Source organism: Rosa chinensis, chromosome 4 (genome assembly GCF_002994745.2).
Source record: "Rosa chinensis cultivar Old Blush chromosome 4, RchiOBHm-V2, whole genome shotgun sequence".
Taxonomy (NCBI): Eukaryota; Viridiplantae; Streptophyta; class Magnoliopsida; order Rosales; family Rosaceae; genus Rosa; species Rosa chinensis.
In genome coordinates, this window is record NC_037091.1 from 1,313,092 (window position 1) to 1,328,881 (window position 15,790).

General features: G+C 41.5%; 2 long non-coding RNA genes and 1 other non-coding gene across 4 annotated transcripts; all 3 read left to right on the forward strand.

Moving 5' to 3' along the window:
• The first annotated feature begins 270 nt into the window (after positions 1–270).
• On the forward strand, positions 271–2,889 carry LOC121052916. The gene is made up of 3 exons (XR_005810244.1): positions 271–838; positions 1,510–1,580; positions 2,566–2,889. It is a non-coding gene; the product is annotated as an uncharacterized LOC121052916 (long non-coding RNA).
• Positions 2,890–5,090: 2,201 nt separating this feature from the next.
• On the forward strand, positions 5,091–7,536 carry LOC112196000. Of its 2 annotated transcripts, none has more exons than XR_005809112.1 (4): positions 5,091–5,237; positions 5,705–5,767; positions 5,889–5,940; positions 7,268–7,536. It is a non-coding gene; the product is annotated as an uncharacterized LOC112196000 (long non-coding RNA). The 2 variants fall into 2 exon arrangements; XR_005809111.1 differs by lacking the exon at positions 7,268–7,536 and adding an exon at positions 6,407–7,078.
• Positions 7,537–8,214: 678 nt separating this feature from the next.
• On the forward strand, positions 8,215–8,326 carry LOC112201276. Its single transcript, XR_002936716.1, has one exon. It is a non-coding gene; the product is annotated as a small nucleolar RNA R71 (small nucleolar RNA).
• The last annotated feature ends 7,464 nt before the right edge of the window (positions 8,327–15,790 follow it).

The following is a 15,790-nucleotide window of genomic DNA, read 5'->3' on the forward strand; positions in this document are numbered from 1 at the left end:
TTGAGGAGTTATGAAACTAGTTCGAACGATTTTATTTCGAAAACGTATGTTATTTAGGGGCACGCGAAAATTGACTTTTTATACGTACCGAATTTGGGAAAACTTCCTTCATGAAAGTTGTAGAGCTCGTCGATACAATCGCGTGCATATGCGGAACACAAAAATCGGAGTTTGTATGAATTAATTATGATTTTTTGAAAAATTTTCCAGTTTGGTATAAAGCTTCCTTTTTTGGAAATTTTCCAAAAATATTTTTCAGTTTCCATTTTCGGAAGCCCGAAGCTCCCTCCCTCTTCTCGACCGAAAACGCTGCAAAAACTTCCACCGGCCATATCTTCCTCCTCCGGCCACCAATCCTCACTAAATTTCTTCCATTGGCTTCTTATGGTCCTTGCGCACCCGTCTGTGGTGGCCTTGAACGGCGGCGCGGCCTGTAGCTGCGGCAGCAAGCTCATTCCGATTTGAGTTCGATTTTAGTCAACGCCGGTTTTCTCCTAGCTCCGGCCACCAAAACTTTCGATCCTTAGCTTCCTAAACTCGCCTCAACCTGTTGATCATCATACCAGAAGGATCGCACCTGGAGTGACCGGTTTCACGTTCGTTGGAGCTCCACCGGTTTTCGATCTGAAACCAAAACCTTTCGATCGTGATATCTCGAGTTGTAGTGCATAGTTTTGATTGATTCTTGAACCAGTGAGTTCGACTTGATGTTCTTAACAACTCTTCAGAAGGAATAGAGGCCTGAAATTGAAGTTTTTACGTCGAAATCTTGCCTCGCCGGTTTCTGCATTTTTCGCCGGTTTCTGGAAAATTTCCGGCCACATTCAAACTGTTCTAGGTAATTTTCGATCACTTACGTTCATTTTCAGACTTCATGCTAGTTAGGAAAATTGTTGGCCTTGATGAGAGGAAGAGGAGCAGCCTGGCCCCGACACCATTGGCGGTGGTCGGCGGCGGTTCCGTCCAAACTCCGGCGCCCTTTTCCGGCCACCTCCGGGGGTCAAAAATGTGATTTCTTTACATTTTTAGATTCTACATTTCAATACGATCATTTCGATATGTTATACGCATTTTTTGGATATCGTATGATTTAGTTATAAATTTTACGGTTTCGATTAATTTCGATTGTTCGATTAATGATCTGTGAAGATCGGACCGTCCGTTGGACTTGTAGTTTTGATATGTTGATCGTATGACTGTCCCAGTGACCATGTGTGGTCATGGACGAAGATCCGACCGTTGGATCTTCGTATAATTGTGGATTAGTATTTTGGAAGGCGATTCGTGAGAATCCGACCGTCAGATTTTCATAAAATTTTGTAGAGATGTTTATAAGGACGATTCAGGAAGCTCCGACCGTTGGATCTTCGTGATAAATTAGGAGGATGATCCTAAGGGCGATCCGTTAGGATCCGACCGTTGGATCATCATATAATTGCGATCTGACCGTTGGATCGTCGTTTAATTTTGTTTATGAGTTGTTGATTAAGTAAAGATCATGTTGATTAGGTGATTGACGGTCTTCCTTGGTGAGCGTTTTTGGTGTGTATTGTGAAATTGAAGACGCAGCGGGATTAGAGGTGAGTAAACCTCACGTGGTTCATATTACGAACCGAGTACTTTTAATTATTTTATTTTGTCGTAGTTGTGTGAAAATATTTATGGAATAAATATTTGTTTTTAAATCATATGGACTTGATCAACTACGGTCCATAGGTAAGTAAAATGTTTTAATTATACAAAATGAATTTCCTGATTTTCTTGTGTGAATTATAGTTGGTATTAGTGATTATCCCTGAGCGGATGATTACGTATATATATATATATATATATTTACGTGTATATATATATGGAATGGTGTGACATTGAGGTGTGTGTGAAATTACGATAATTTGGTTATGATATGATATTGTCCTTGAAATTGCCATGATTATTTATGATAATGTTAACCGATAAATGTGTGTGATAATCATGTTGACCTTCTGAGTTGATTTGAGGGTAGAAATGTAGTGCTATGAGGACAGGGAGAGTCCGAAGAACGCCGGTTAAATAATAACCGAGATGTAGTGCTCTGAGGACAAGGGGAAAGTCCGAAGAACGCCGGTTAAATAATAACCGAGATGTAGTGCTCTGAGGACAAGGGGAAAGTTCGAAGAACGCGGTTAAATAATAACCGAGATGTAGTGCTCTGAGGACAAGGGGAAAGTCCGAAGAACGCCGGTTAAATAATAACCGAGATGTATATCGTTTATTTAAGCCTTGGCTGAGGTGACAGACAGCGATGTAGTTAGAACTCTAACGTGTTGTTGGTGTTGGGTCCAAACAGTTAGGATGGACCAAAGTAGTGATATTGTGGATTAGAGGATTGTGGAAATGTATTCGTTGTGGATTTTTCGTGTTTCGGTTTGATGTTTCCTTACAGATGTTGAGATTGTTGGTTGTTTACTTGAGTTAAATGAAATATGATTTAAAATCAACAGTTCTTTCTAGTTTACTCATACGGGCTGTCTTGGCTTACCGGGTTTGGTGTTGTTGTAATCCCGGTACACTATTCAAATTGTGTAGAGGGTCATCCTACAGGTCAGGAGAATCGAGAAGGTGATCAGGCTGCTTAGAGTAGTGGTATTTGAGTTACAGCTTTGTGGTGAGGTTGTTATGCTCATTGAGCTTACATTTAATTTTGGAGAGGGTGTGTTGTAATATTAAAGAACTTGCAGATTTGGTTTATTGTAGTAATGAGAGGTGTGAAGTGTGGTTGTTTGTGAGAAAAAAATTCAGGACGTTTATTTGTAATTGTTATTATTCATGTTTCGGATTTGAATTGGTTATTCAAATTCAGGGCGTGACAGTTTGTAATACCCCGTAAATTCAAATTATTTCCCGAGGAAATTTTAGTAATGATTTCGTGGTCATGGGAGAAAGTACGAAGCTTTGAGGAGTTGTGAAACTAGTTCGAACGATTTTATTTCGAAAACGTATGTTATTTAGGGGCACGCGAAAATCGACTTTTTATACGTACCGAATTTGGGAAAACTTCCTTCAAGAAAGTTGTAGATCTCGTCGATACGATCGCGTGCATATGCGGAACACAAAAATCGGAGTTCTTATGAATTAATTATGATTTTTTGAAAAAGTTTCTAGTTTGGTATAAAGCTTCCTTTTTTGGAAATTATTTAACTGGCGTTCTTCGGACTCCCCTTGTCCTCAGAGCACTACATCTCGGTTATTATTTAACCGGTGTTCTTTGGACTTTCCCCTTGTCCTCAGAGCACTACATCTCGGTTATTATTTAACCGGCGTTCTTCGGACTCTCCCTGTCCTCAAAGCACTACATTTCTACCCTCAAATCAACTCAGAAGGTCAACATGATTATCACACACATTTATCGGTTAACATTATCATAAATAATCATGGCAATTTCAAGGACAATATCATATCATAAACAAATTATCGTAATTTCACACACACCTCAATGTCACACCATTCCATATATATATACACACGTAAATATATATATATATATATATATATATACGTAATCATCCGCTCAGGGATAATCACTAATACCAACTATAATTCACACAAGAAAATCAGGAAATTCATTTTGTATAATTAAAACAATTTACTTACCTATGGACCGTAGTTGATCAAGTCCATATGATTTAAAAACAAATATTTATTCCATAAATATTTTCACACAACTACGACAAAATAAAATAATTAAAAGTACTCGGTTCGTAATATGAACCACGTGAGGTTTACTCACCTCTAATCCCGCTGCGTCTTCAATTTCACAATACACACCAAAACCGCTCACCAAGGAAGACCGTCAATCACCTAATCAACATGATCTTTACTTAGTCAACAACTCATAAACAAAATTAAACGACGATCCAACGGTCAGATCGCAATTATATGATGATCCAACGGTCGGATCCTCACGGATCGCCCTTAGGATCATCCTTCTAATTTATCATGAAGATCCAATGGTCGGATCTTCCTGAATCGTCCTTATAAACATCTCCACAAAATTTTATGAAAATCTGACGGTCGGATTCTCACAAATCGCCTTCCAAAATACTAATCCACAATTATACGAAGATCCAACGGTCGGATCTTCGTCCATGACCACACATGGTCACTGGGACAGTCATACGATCAACATATCAAAACTACAAGTCCATCGGACGGTCCGATCTTCACAGATCATTAATCGAACAATCGAAATTAATCTAAACCATAAAATTTATAACTAAATCATACGATATCCAAAAAATGCGTATAATATATCGAAATGATCGTATTGAAATGTAGAATCTAAAAATGTAAAGAAATCACATTTTTGACCCCGGAGGTGGCCGGGAAAGGGCGCCGGAGTTTGGACGGAACCGCCGCCGACCACAGCCAATGGTGTCGGGGCCAGGCTGCTCCTCTTCATCTCATCAAGACCAACAATTTTCCTAACTAGCATGAAGTCTGAAAATGAACGGAAGTGGTCGAAAATTACCTAAAACAGTTTGAATGTGGCTGGAACTTTTCCAGAAACCGGCGAGCCAAGATTTCGACGTAAAAACTTCAATTTCAGGCCTCTATTCCTTCTGGATAGTTGTTAAGAACATCAAGACGAACTCATTGGTTCAATAATCAATCAAAACGATGCACTACAACTCGAGATATCACGATCGAAAGGTTTTGGTTTCAGATCGAAAACCGGTCGGCTCCGACGAACGTGAAAACGGTCACTCCAGGTGCGATTCTTCTGATATGATGATCAGCAGGTTGAGGGGAGTTCAGGAAGCTAAGGATCGAAAGTTTTGGTGGCCGGAGCTAGGAGAAAACCGGCGTTGACTAAAATCGAACTCAAATCGGAACGAGCTTGTCGCCGCCGCTACAGGCCGCGCCGCCGTTCAAGGCCACCACAGAAGGGTGCGCAAGGACTATACAAAGCCAATGGAAGAAATTTGGTGAGGATTGGTGGCCGGAGGAGGAAGATATGGCCGGTGGAAGTTTTTGCAGCGTTTTCGGTCGGGAAGAGGGAGGGAGCTTCGGGCTTCCGAAAATGGAAACTGAAAAATATTTTTGGAAAATTTCCAAAAAAGGAAGCTTTATACCAAACTGGAAACTTTTTCAAAAAATCATAATTAATTCATACGAACTCCGATTTTTGTGTTCCGCATAGGCACGCGATCGTATCGACGAGCTCTACAACTTTCATGAAGGAAGTTTTCCCAAATTCGGTACGTATAAAAAGTCGATTTTCGCGTGCCCCTAAATAACATACGTTTTCGAAATAAAATCGTTCGAACTAGTTTCACAACTCCTCAAAGCTTCGTACTTTCTCCCATGACCACGAAATCATTACTAAAATTTCCTCGGAAAATAATTTGAATTTACGGGGTATTACAGCATATTACTTTCAAAGTTTCAATTTATCTACCCTTTCCTTTTAGCTAGTTTTTGATTATTTCTTTACACCCTTTCATCCTAAAAATGCGTAAAAGTGAAAATTGACAAATAGATTTCATGGTATGCTGCTTCTAATCATGCATCATTTAAGTTTGCATGAACTGAGATAGCTAAATGCCAAAATGAAGTTGTGTTGTCTTCTTGGGCCGCAAATCTGACTTCAAATGTACTGCCCACTGCCACTAGACTTTCAGCTGCTTATTTCTATATCAATTAATGTAATATGCATTTTTTTCAGTGAGGTTTTTGCGAATTCGCCCTTCTTTATTTCAGCAGAGGTTGCTGGTGCATTAGATGGAGGGTTAGATTCTGTTCTTTTTCTTTCTTTCCTTTTCTTTTTCTCCTTATCATGCTTCACTTCTCTACATTCAAAATATGTATATACATATATAATATATAATATTTATTCGCTTCCTGTACAGGAATAATGATGATTACAAAGAGACAAATGTTGCTGCCGGTAAAACACATGGGGTATGTTTCATATCTATTGGACTCCTTTAATTTTGGGTGGATGCTACTTATATTCATTCGGATCAGCATCACCCTTTATCTAGTCCAGATGTGATTGAGGGATCAGTTTGAATGTGTGACTGAAACCCCAAGTAACTGGGTAATGTGTTATTTGATTTTTGATTTGTTGGTGTTTGTAAAAAAAAAAAAAAAACCTACAAGTTTTCAATTCTAGTACATTGAGAGTAAGGAAAATCTGAAAACTTGTCCATCTAAACTGAGTGATGTGTTATAAGATTTACTCAACCTTAGTATAGTAGGTAGTGAAGAAACTTAGTAAGTAATATAGGTTCAGAAACAACCTTCTTAACTAGCTGGTTTGTGGTATAGAAACAATCCTGCAATTATCCTATTCAGTTTCACTGTCAAATATTATTGCAATACTGCTCCAAACTTATGGCATTTTGTAATTTCATCACTCTTTTAGGTTTCTCTGTCTGTGGACTCAATAAATTCGTATATTGCTTGGGATTTTTAGCTTGTGCAAGGGAAGATAAACTTGGTATCGTTCCTAAATTTCATTTAATTACTCGGTGAATGTGTTTCTTCTTTCATAGCCTGATGAAGTATTCTTTCATCTATGATGTGAATGCTCTGGCCTTCTTCATTTCCTGTAGTTCTCCGTTGTGTAACTCGTGCTATTTTCTTGTATGCCTTGTTTGTTTGGAATGAGATTGGTAATGAGTCCAATAAAAGTTATTGATGAAATGGCAAATTTTAAACTGTATGAAGATTGTGTGAGGATGTTGGGTTGGAATATTCACTTTCTAGTCATTGTTCGACCCAAGGTTGCCATTATGAGTACTATGAGGTTGAATATAGCAAAAAAGTGCTCGCTTTTCAGATTCTCTAGGAAATTTGGCTGCGTAGTTGTATAATGATATCCTTGTGAAGATTATCTTTTTATTCATCTCTTTATTCTGACAAGATCACCCGGTTTTGAACAGATGCCTTTTAGTTATTTTCTGAGATAATATTTACTTCTGATATAACATTATGAATGATATATGTTATTCGTCTTGTGAATGACCTTTAGACATTACCCAAACCCCTATGTTTGATAGTACTTTAGTAGTTCTTGAATGTATATTATCTTTGAGTTCAGACGATTGATAATGAGATATGCTGTATAATATCAGTATATGGTCCAATTATTAAAATAACTTTCAATATTTAAATCATAAGCATAACAATTGGATATATACACTTTTGGATGGCAGGCAGAAGGTTGTGTTCTGATGGATAGAAAGGAATTTCAACTTTCTGAAGCTTATTTGTTTGTATATAGGTTTTGGACTAGCTTTTTTGACTGCGGTGTCTTTGGTTGGACATTTGGACAGAAATTGCAAACCACTCGCTTCAACTTTAAAGGTTTGACACCATGGCTGCACAGACTAAGTTCCTGGAATAGTGGGAAGACGAGTTTGTATCAATATGTTAGCTATTGAAACCAAGTTCCTGCACAAACTCTATATGTGGCATGTTTTATGTAGTTGTATCAGATTTTGGGAAATGCTTTTAACATTAAGAGATATATGAAATAGGTTTGATTACTCATTTGAGCATTTGCAATGTGTTTTCTTTTCAATTGATCAACGATCTAGACGTACCATTATTTAGGTAATAATGGAGCATTAATTTTGCCTAATTCTGATCACACAATGATTAGGTAACAAAAATATGACAAAAACACATTGTAATCAATCATATCACACATCGGTTTTTAACAAATCAGTGTCTTCTAATTTATACTCAGACAACAGAATTAATTGAACTATATTGTCCTAAAAGTTAATCACACAACAGAATCAATTGAACTCTGTTGTCCTAAAGTTAATCACACAACAGATATAGTCTAAGAACTGAAGTTTGAAGATCAATCAGACAACAGACAGAATAAAAATATGTTGTCTGACATGCTTAACATACAACAGCTTAAAAATGGCACTGTTGTCTGAAGACAGCGCCTCAACTGCTGCGCAGCTGCGCTTCGCATCTGCCAAGCTATCACACAACAGTTATAACACATACCTGTTGTCTGAATGTTTATCACACAACTGTGTTCCACCGTTGTCTGATTTTTCATCAGACAACGGCTCACTCTACAACGGTAGGACTCCAAATCCCACATCAGTTTTCTGCAGTTGTCAGATGCGATTTTTGGTGTAGTGCAATCTCCTTCTATCATCAATAATCAACCCATTTTAGAAAGATTCACAAAGAAGCCACTTGGTGAGTCCATGATGAGGGCAACCTAACTCAATATCCTTGAAGCGCTCCCATGCATCATAAAAAGTCTCATTATCCTCTTGAAAGAACTTGGTCAAGCTATCTCACATATAAGTAGACCGATGATGTGGATAATAAGCATTCAAGAAGACTCTTTGCATATCGGCCCAAGAGAGAATGGATCTTGGCTTAAGCTTATGAAACCAAGTGCGTGCTTGATCTTTCAAAGAAAATGGGAATAATCGAAGCTTCAAACCCTCCAAAGTTAATCCTCCCAAGTGCATAGTGGAACATATGGCATCAAACTCAATTATATGATCATATGGTCTCTCACTAGCCATGCCATGGAAAGTAGGTAGAATAGACAACACGTTTGGCTTGATCTCAAAGTTGGCATTTGTCGGAGGAAGCACAATGCAAGATGGAGCATTTACAATGCTAGGACATGAATAATGGCTCATTGGAATCTCTTCCTCATCTTGTAGTACTTGACGCTCGTTAGCCATATCTACTACTCGAATAGGAGACCTAGAAGGTGCTTGAGAGCGATGTCTTGGTCTCCTAACTCTCCTTGTTGGCTTCCTCTAGGTAGTCTTTGCAAAGCACGACCACTTCTCAAATTGATAGGTAGTAGAGTGTCGCTCATATACCTAAGGAAAACCAATAAGAAATCAAGTATCTCAATGACAAAAATATAAGCAAGATAAGCACCAATTCAACTCACAACAAATTGACAAGTAACTAGAGGGGTGAAGAGAAATTAAACACAAGTAGTACGAAATTTGACTACACTAACCAAAGAAATGACAAATCAAAATAAATAAAATAAAATAAAAAAAATAACGACTAACCAAAGAAACAAGAGATAAAAATAAAAATAAAATAAAAGTATGCTAAAAGTGACCCAAAATGCCAATTACCAAGGGATTCAGATCCGAAGACCCTAATTCCCGGCAACGGCGCCATTGACTTGACTCATAAACTCTCGCAAGCGTACGAATCGTTGTCAAGTAAGGGAAGTATTTGAACCTTGATTATCGTACCTCGGGGATTAGGTGTTGGACCTAACCGAGGTAATTAGCGCTAGAATCACTCAAATGCATACAATGAAAAATAAAAATAAAATAAAGTACCAATTAGCAATGGTCACCACACTTAAATCCTAGATGCAACAAGACCAATAAGTTGTCAATTTATCAATCTACTCATCACAATTGCCCACAACATAATTTCAAAGGGTGACAAAACCTAGAAACATGCTTCTAAGGACCAATAAATTCATATTTAAAGCATACACAATGGAAATTGCATTTATTAAAATTAAAGCATCAATATTTATACAAGATGAGTTAGGGCTTCACAACCCTAACTCCCAAAATTGAACTACTCACTACCCATACAAGAATTCATCAACAAAAGTACACAAAAATTATGAACTAGATAATAAGGAAGAGAGGGGAGAGTTAGCTTGGTCACTCCTAGTTATGGGCAAGTATGAACCAAGAATTTCTTCACCCAACTACCCAAAATAAATAAGATATGTGCTCTTGATGATGATTCCCTTGAGGCCTTGAGTGTCCAATCCCAAAAGATGAAATTAAAAATGAAGAAGGGAAAAGGAGAGAGTGTGAGGTGATGTGGGAGGTGGACGAGAAAATGAGAAAGATGGATCTGGGGGTGGTTGCGGCACTGTTGGAGAAGAGAAAGGATTTGGGGATGTGCGGCTATGGTAGGGTTGGTCAGCATAGAGAATGATGGGATATATGTATATATATGGAGAGAGTGGTGAGAATGGGTGGCTGCTGCTTTCGTAACTAAGAGGAAATGATGGGATAGGGGCTGCCATGTGGCAGCATGGGAGTGGGCAAGGGGAAAGAGAGGGATGGCCTTGCACTCTAGCACATGGTAGCCTTCAATTAACAAGCAAGCAATTAAGGTTTAATTGCAACATGGGGCATTTGGCTGAGCATGATTAATTAATCCCTTGATTAATTAATCTCTTAATTAATTAATACAAGGGTTAATTAATCAAATAATTATTTAATACAACTTTTTCTTTGCTTCAATTTTCTCCTTCTTCTTTTGCTTTTTCCGAACTCAAACCAATGATTTTCACATATTTGCTTGGGGCATTGACTCCTGACCGTTGTTGACTTTTTGTCGAACACTCCAATTAGTAGGGCTGGGCACGGGCCGGGTTCGACAAAAAATTTGCTGAGCCCGGGCCCGGCCCGTTTTTTTTTCGTTCGGGCCCAAAACCCGTTTTGCACTCAACAGGGACCGGCCCGTTTCCTTTCGGGCCAGGCTTCCGGGTTTACGGGCCCAAACAGCCTCATTGAAAAAAAAAAAAAAAAAGATCGAGATCGGCATCAGCTGGAATCATTCCGATCAACTCCATCAAGAAGCACTCCGAGGCTGTAATCTCTCCTTATCTGCGTTCACTGACCTCCATGAAGCTGAAGCTCCTCTCTTCACCAAAGTTCTAGGCAGAGGCACGACGGCACCGTTCGTCTTCATCTCAAGTCATTTCCAGAAAATTCGAAGTTCAGTAGAAATCAAAAGAGTAAAGTTCTTCACCGCCAGATTCTTCACTTGATTAATTTTCCTTTACAAAACCCACATTTCCTTCTCACTCTTTTGGGCTTTTAAACCCCCCAAGATCCCCGACTTCCGAGTCGACTCATTCACTGTCACCAATCTCAACGTCTCCTCCCCCGCCGATTTGGTTCTGGAGCTGGTCGTAGAAGTCGGGGACTCAGTCTCGAAGAAGAGACTGAAGACAGATCTGAACCAACCCTCTTATCATAAAAAAAAAAAAAAACAAAAAAAAACATAGATCTCAGATCTTGAATCAAAGCCACAAGTTACAGAGAAATTTATGCAATATTTATGGATGAGGACGACAGGGCGAGCTCGATGAGGATGATGGGCCGAGCCACGGTGAGCCGTAGACGTTGGTCGTGGAGATGGAGTGGATGAAGCCCGCGAAGGAGTTCGGTACGCAATCTCAAGATGAAGATCTTACAGATAAGCAGAAGAAGTTATGAACTTGCAAAGAAGAAAAAAAGAAAAGAAAGAAAACTGAAGAAGAATGAGAAAAAGAAAAGGAAGAGACCAAGAATAAACTAAAGAAGAAGAAGAAACTATTGTAGAAGTGGAAGAATAAAATATTGTATGCATAAGGACACGTGGTGAAGGAGAAGAATAAACTAAAGAAGAAGAAGGAGGAAAAACTGAAGGAGAAGGAGAGAGTATTTGACGCGTGGAGAGAATAAAATAATCTATAATAATAGTATATACGGGCCTGACGGGCTTTTTCTTTCTGAAAACACAAGGCCCGGGCCCGGACCGTATGTACCTACTTCAGGCCCGGACCGAACCGTTTCGCGCAAAAAAAATTTAGGGCCCGGACTGTATGGGCCGGGTTGTGACGGGTCGGGCCGGTCTTCCGGGCTAAAATGCCCAGCCCTACCAATTAGCTCTATTTTTGCGCAACTTCTTCCGAAATACATAACTCCACTTATTTACTACAACATAAATAAAAATGGATTAATTACATAATAATTAGTTTGAGGATTAGCTTAATTCTAGTATTTTCGATATAATTACAAGCATATAAATGCATGTAATCAATAACCGTAAAAAATAAACGGAGTCCTCTCAGCGGTACGCAGTGTTTACAGTCCTTACGGCCTCACACGAGGAAATATATGACCAGTGCAAGGACCAGATCCCGCCACCACCCCCAAGAAAATACCCAAGAAAGGGAAAGCCCAGAAACATCGACAAGTGGTGCAAGTACCACGAGGACAGCGGGCACAATACCAACAACTGCAACGCCCTTAAAACAACTATCGAGACCTTGTACTGAGATGGTAAGATGGAACAATTCAAGGTGCACCAGCCACCACCTGTGATCGCCAACATTGAGCCTATGGGCCGCATCAGCACAATCGACGGTGGTGCTCCAATCACCAGCATGTCTCACAGGGAAAAAAAGTACTATGCACGTGCTAACCACCCCAAGGAGGTGTGCAATATCCGCTATGAAAGGTCTGCTAAACTCCCAAAATCTGGTTGGGGGCCCATCACCTTCTCAGAGGAGGAGGAACGAGGAGTACTACGATCCATTCTTGATCGACGCCATACTCGACAAATGGTCAGTGGGAAGAATCCTTGTCGACAGCGGGTCCGCCATAAATGTCATCTTCAACGGTTGCTACGACAAACTCCAGTAGAATAGGAAACTACTACTGGATCATGAGCCATTGCTTAGCTTCTCCGGTGACGTCACACAACCATTGGGTTCTGATTACATGCAACTAGTTATCGGCACTAGTCCATGTAAGGCGGAAATCCATACAGAGTTCATCATTGTAGACTGGTTCAGTTCGTATAATGCCATCATTGGTCGACCGGCACTTAACAAGCTCAAGTGCATCATCACCGGATACATGCCCCTCATAAAGTTCCCTACTCTCAACGGGACAAGCTATGTGAGGGGAAGTCAAGAACTGGCACTAGAATGATATTCCACAACTGTGGCACGATCCGCGCGCCGCCACGAAATCCTAACAGTGGGAGACCGTGCACCGTCACCAAACATCTTTGAGGACCCCCAGGATGACGAGAAGAAATATGTAAAAAAGGAGCCTGTCAACCCAGAAGCATCCTTAAGGGTCATCAATGTCTCCAATGAGCATCCTGAGCGGACAGTCCGCATCGGCACTCAACTAGACCCTAAGGTAGCGGCTGAACTCACCCAATGTCTATGTGATAACGCCGCAGTCTTTGTATGGTCCTACGCCGACATGCCAGGCATCTCCCCTGAGATCATCAGACACAAATTAAGTATCAAACCATCCGCCTACCCTGTCAAGTAGCGACGAAGGGCCTTTGCTGAAGAGAAGTATCGTGCAATAGGGGAAGAAGTGGCTAAGCTCCAGAGCATTGGATTCATCCGCCAAGTCAATTACCCTTAGTGGATTTCCAACCTGGTCATGGTAAAAAAGCCCAGCGGAAAGTGGCGAATGTGTGTTGACTTTAAGGGCCTCAACAAGGCATGCCCCAAGGACAGCTTCCCGCTACCTCGCATAGACCAACTGGTTGATGGATGCCTTTTCGGCTATAATCAGATCAAGATGCACCCTAGCGACTAGGAGTGCACTTCCTTCACAACCGATAAGGTCCTATACTGCTACAATGTCATGCCTTTCGGTTTGAAGAATGCCGGTGCAACTTACCATCGGCTGATGAATGCTATGTTCACTGAACATCTGGGCAAAATCATCGAGGTCTACGTGGACGACATGCTCGTCAAAAAGCATAAAGGCCAACGGACACGTGGCAAACCTCAGAATCATATTCGCCATTCTCTTGGCTTACGATATGCGCCTTAACCCAGAAAAATGCTTCTTTGGCATCACCGCCAGCAAATTTCTAGGTTACATGGTCAGTGAACGGGGCATAGAGGCCAACCGTCACAAGGTACAAGCCATTCTCAACATGAAGGCTCCAGAGTGGAAGAAGCACGTTCAAAGCCTCCAGGGCAAGTTAACCTCCCTCTCTCGGTTCATTTCCAGACTCACTGATAGATGTCTCCCATTTTTCAAAGTCTTGAAGACAACCCACAAGAAGGTCATAGACTAGAACCCAGAATGTGAGGCGGTGTTCCAGAACCTGAAAGAGTACTTGGCAGCGGTCCCGCTCCTCTCCATTCCTGTGCAGGGAGAGACATTATATATATGCCTAGCGGTATCACAGTCAGCGGTGAGCTGCGCCATTGTCCAGGATGCGCTCCCAGTATTCTAAGCTGGCAGAGGCATGAACGGGGCTGAAACAAGATATCCCCCCTGGAGCAGCTCGCTCTCGCACTCATCATCACCGCTAGATGCCTCCGCTAGTACTTCCAGGCCCACACAATTCATGTCTTAACAAACCAACCGCTGAGGCAGGTACTGCAAAACCCTGAGCACTCTGGGCGCCTAAGCAAGTGGGCCATCGAGCTTAGCAAGTTCGACATCGATTACAAACCAAGAACCACCATGAAGGGCCAGGAGGTGGTAGACTTCATTGCTGAGCTCACCGAGCGTCAAGTTGAACCCAACATAGGGACAGAACCCAGCACGAAAATGATAACCGGTTAAGAATCAGTCCCCCAGTAGTCAGACTAGAACCTATACGTGGACGGCTCTGCCTGTGCCAAGGCTAGTGGCGCCGGAGTCATCTTGACAGGCCAAGGGGGACTGAACGTGGAATACGCGTTGAAGTTCAATTTCAAAGCCTCAAACAATATGGCGGAGTATGAAGCGCTCATTGTCGGCTTACTCCTCGCCATCGAATCAGGAGTTAACAGTGTCAACATATTCAGCGACTCTCAGCTTGTCGTTAACCAGGTCAATGACAGTTTCCAGGCCAAGGAGCAGCAGCTGGAGGCATACTTGGGGTACGTCAAGACGCTCCTCAAAAAATTCAAATTTCACACAATTACTCAAATCCCCAGGGAAAAGATTGCCAAGCTGATTCAATGGCAAGACTGGCAACCGCCCAGCCACACCAAAGTCCAATGGACATAAGGGTGGAATGTCTTGACAAGCCAAGCATCACAAAAACCCTAGCGGAGATCTTCAACATTGAGGTCAACCCTAGTTGGATGGATGAAATCATCGAATACAAGCACAATGGGACACTGCCAGAGGACAAAGTCGAGGCACTGCAGCTCAAGCGGAGAGCAACTCGCTACGACATCCAGAATAGCAGGCTTTACCGCCAGGGGTTCACTCACCCCAACCTTCAATGTCTAACCCCAGAGGAGGGAAAGGTCGTTCTGGCAATGATAAACGGCGGGGAATGTGGAAACCACTCGGGCGCCAGATCCTTGGCTAATCGTACAATGCGACAAGGCTACTTTTGGCATACACTCAGTGATGATGCTAGGAGGATATCCAGATCTTGCCCCACAAGTGTCAACAATATGCTGATCTCCCACATGCTCCGGTGGAACCACTTTCAATCATCATTGGTCCATGGATTCACTCAACTTGGGGCCTGGACTTGATGGGAAAATTCCAAACCGCCAAGGGCCAGTTCAAGTACATCATTGTTGCCATCGACTACAACAGCAAATGGATAGAGGCAGAGCCACTAACGACAATAACTACCGCCAAGGTAACTCACTTCCTCTGGAAGAACATCTACTGCCGCTATGGTGTCCCCCACACAATCATCACAGACAACGGCACGCAGTTCAACAATAAGGAACTCATATCTTTCACCGCTAACATAGGCACCAAGATGAGTTTTGCATCTGTCGCTCACCCCCAAACCAACGGCCAAGTCGAAGCAGCAAAAAAGATAATCAAGAAGCTGCTAAAAAAGAAGCTCGACGACGCCAAGGGTTTATGGGCGGACAAGCTGCAGGAAGTTCTGTGGGCCATCAGGACTACCCCAACCTCCGCCACTGGTGAAACACCATTTTGCATGATTTTCAGAACTGAAGCCGTTCTACCTATTGAGGTGACTCAACCTACCGCTAGAGTCGAAGGCTACTGCCCTGAGACCAACGGCGAAGGCATCAACCTCG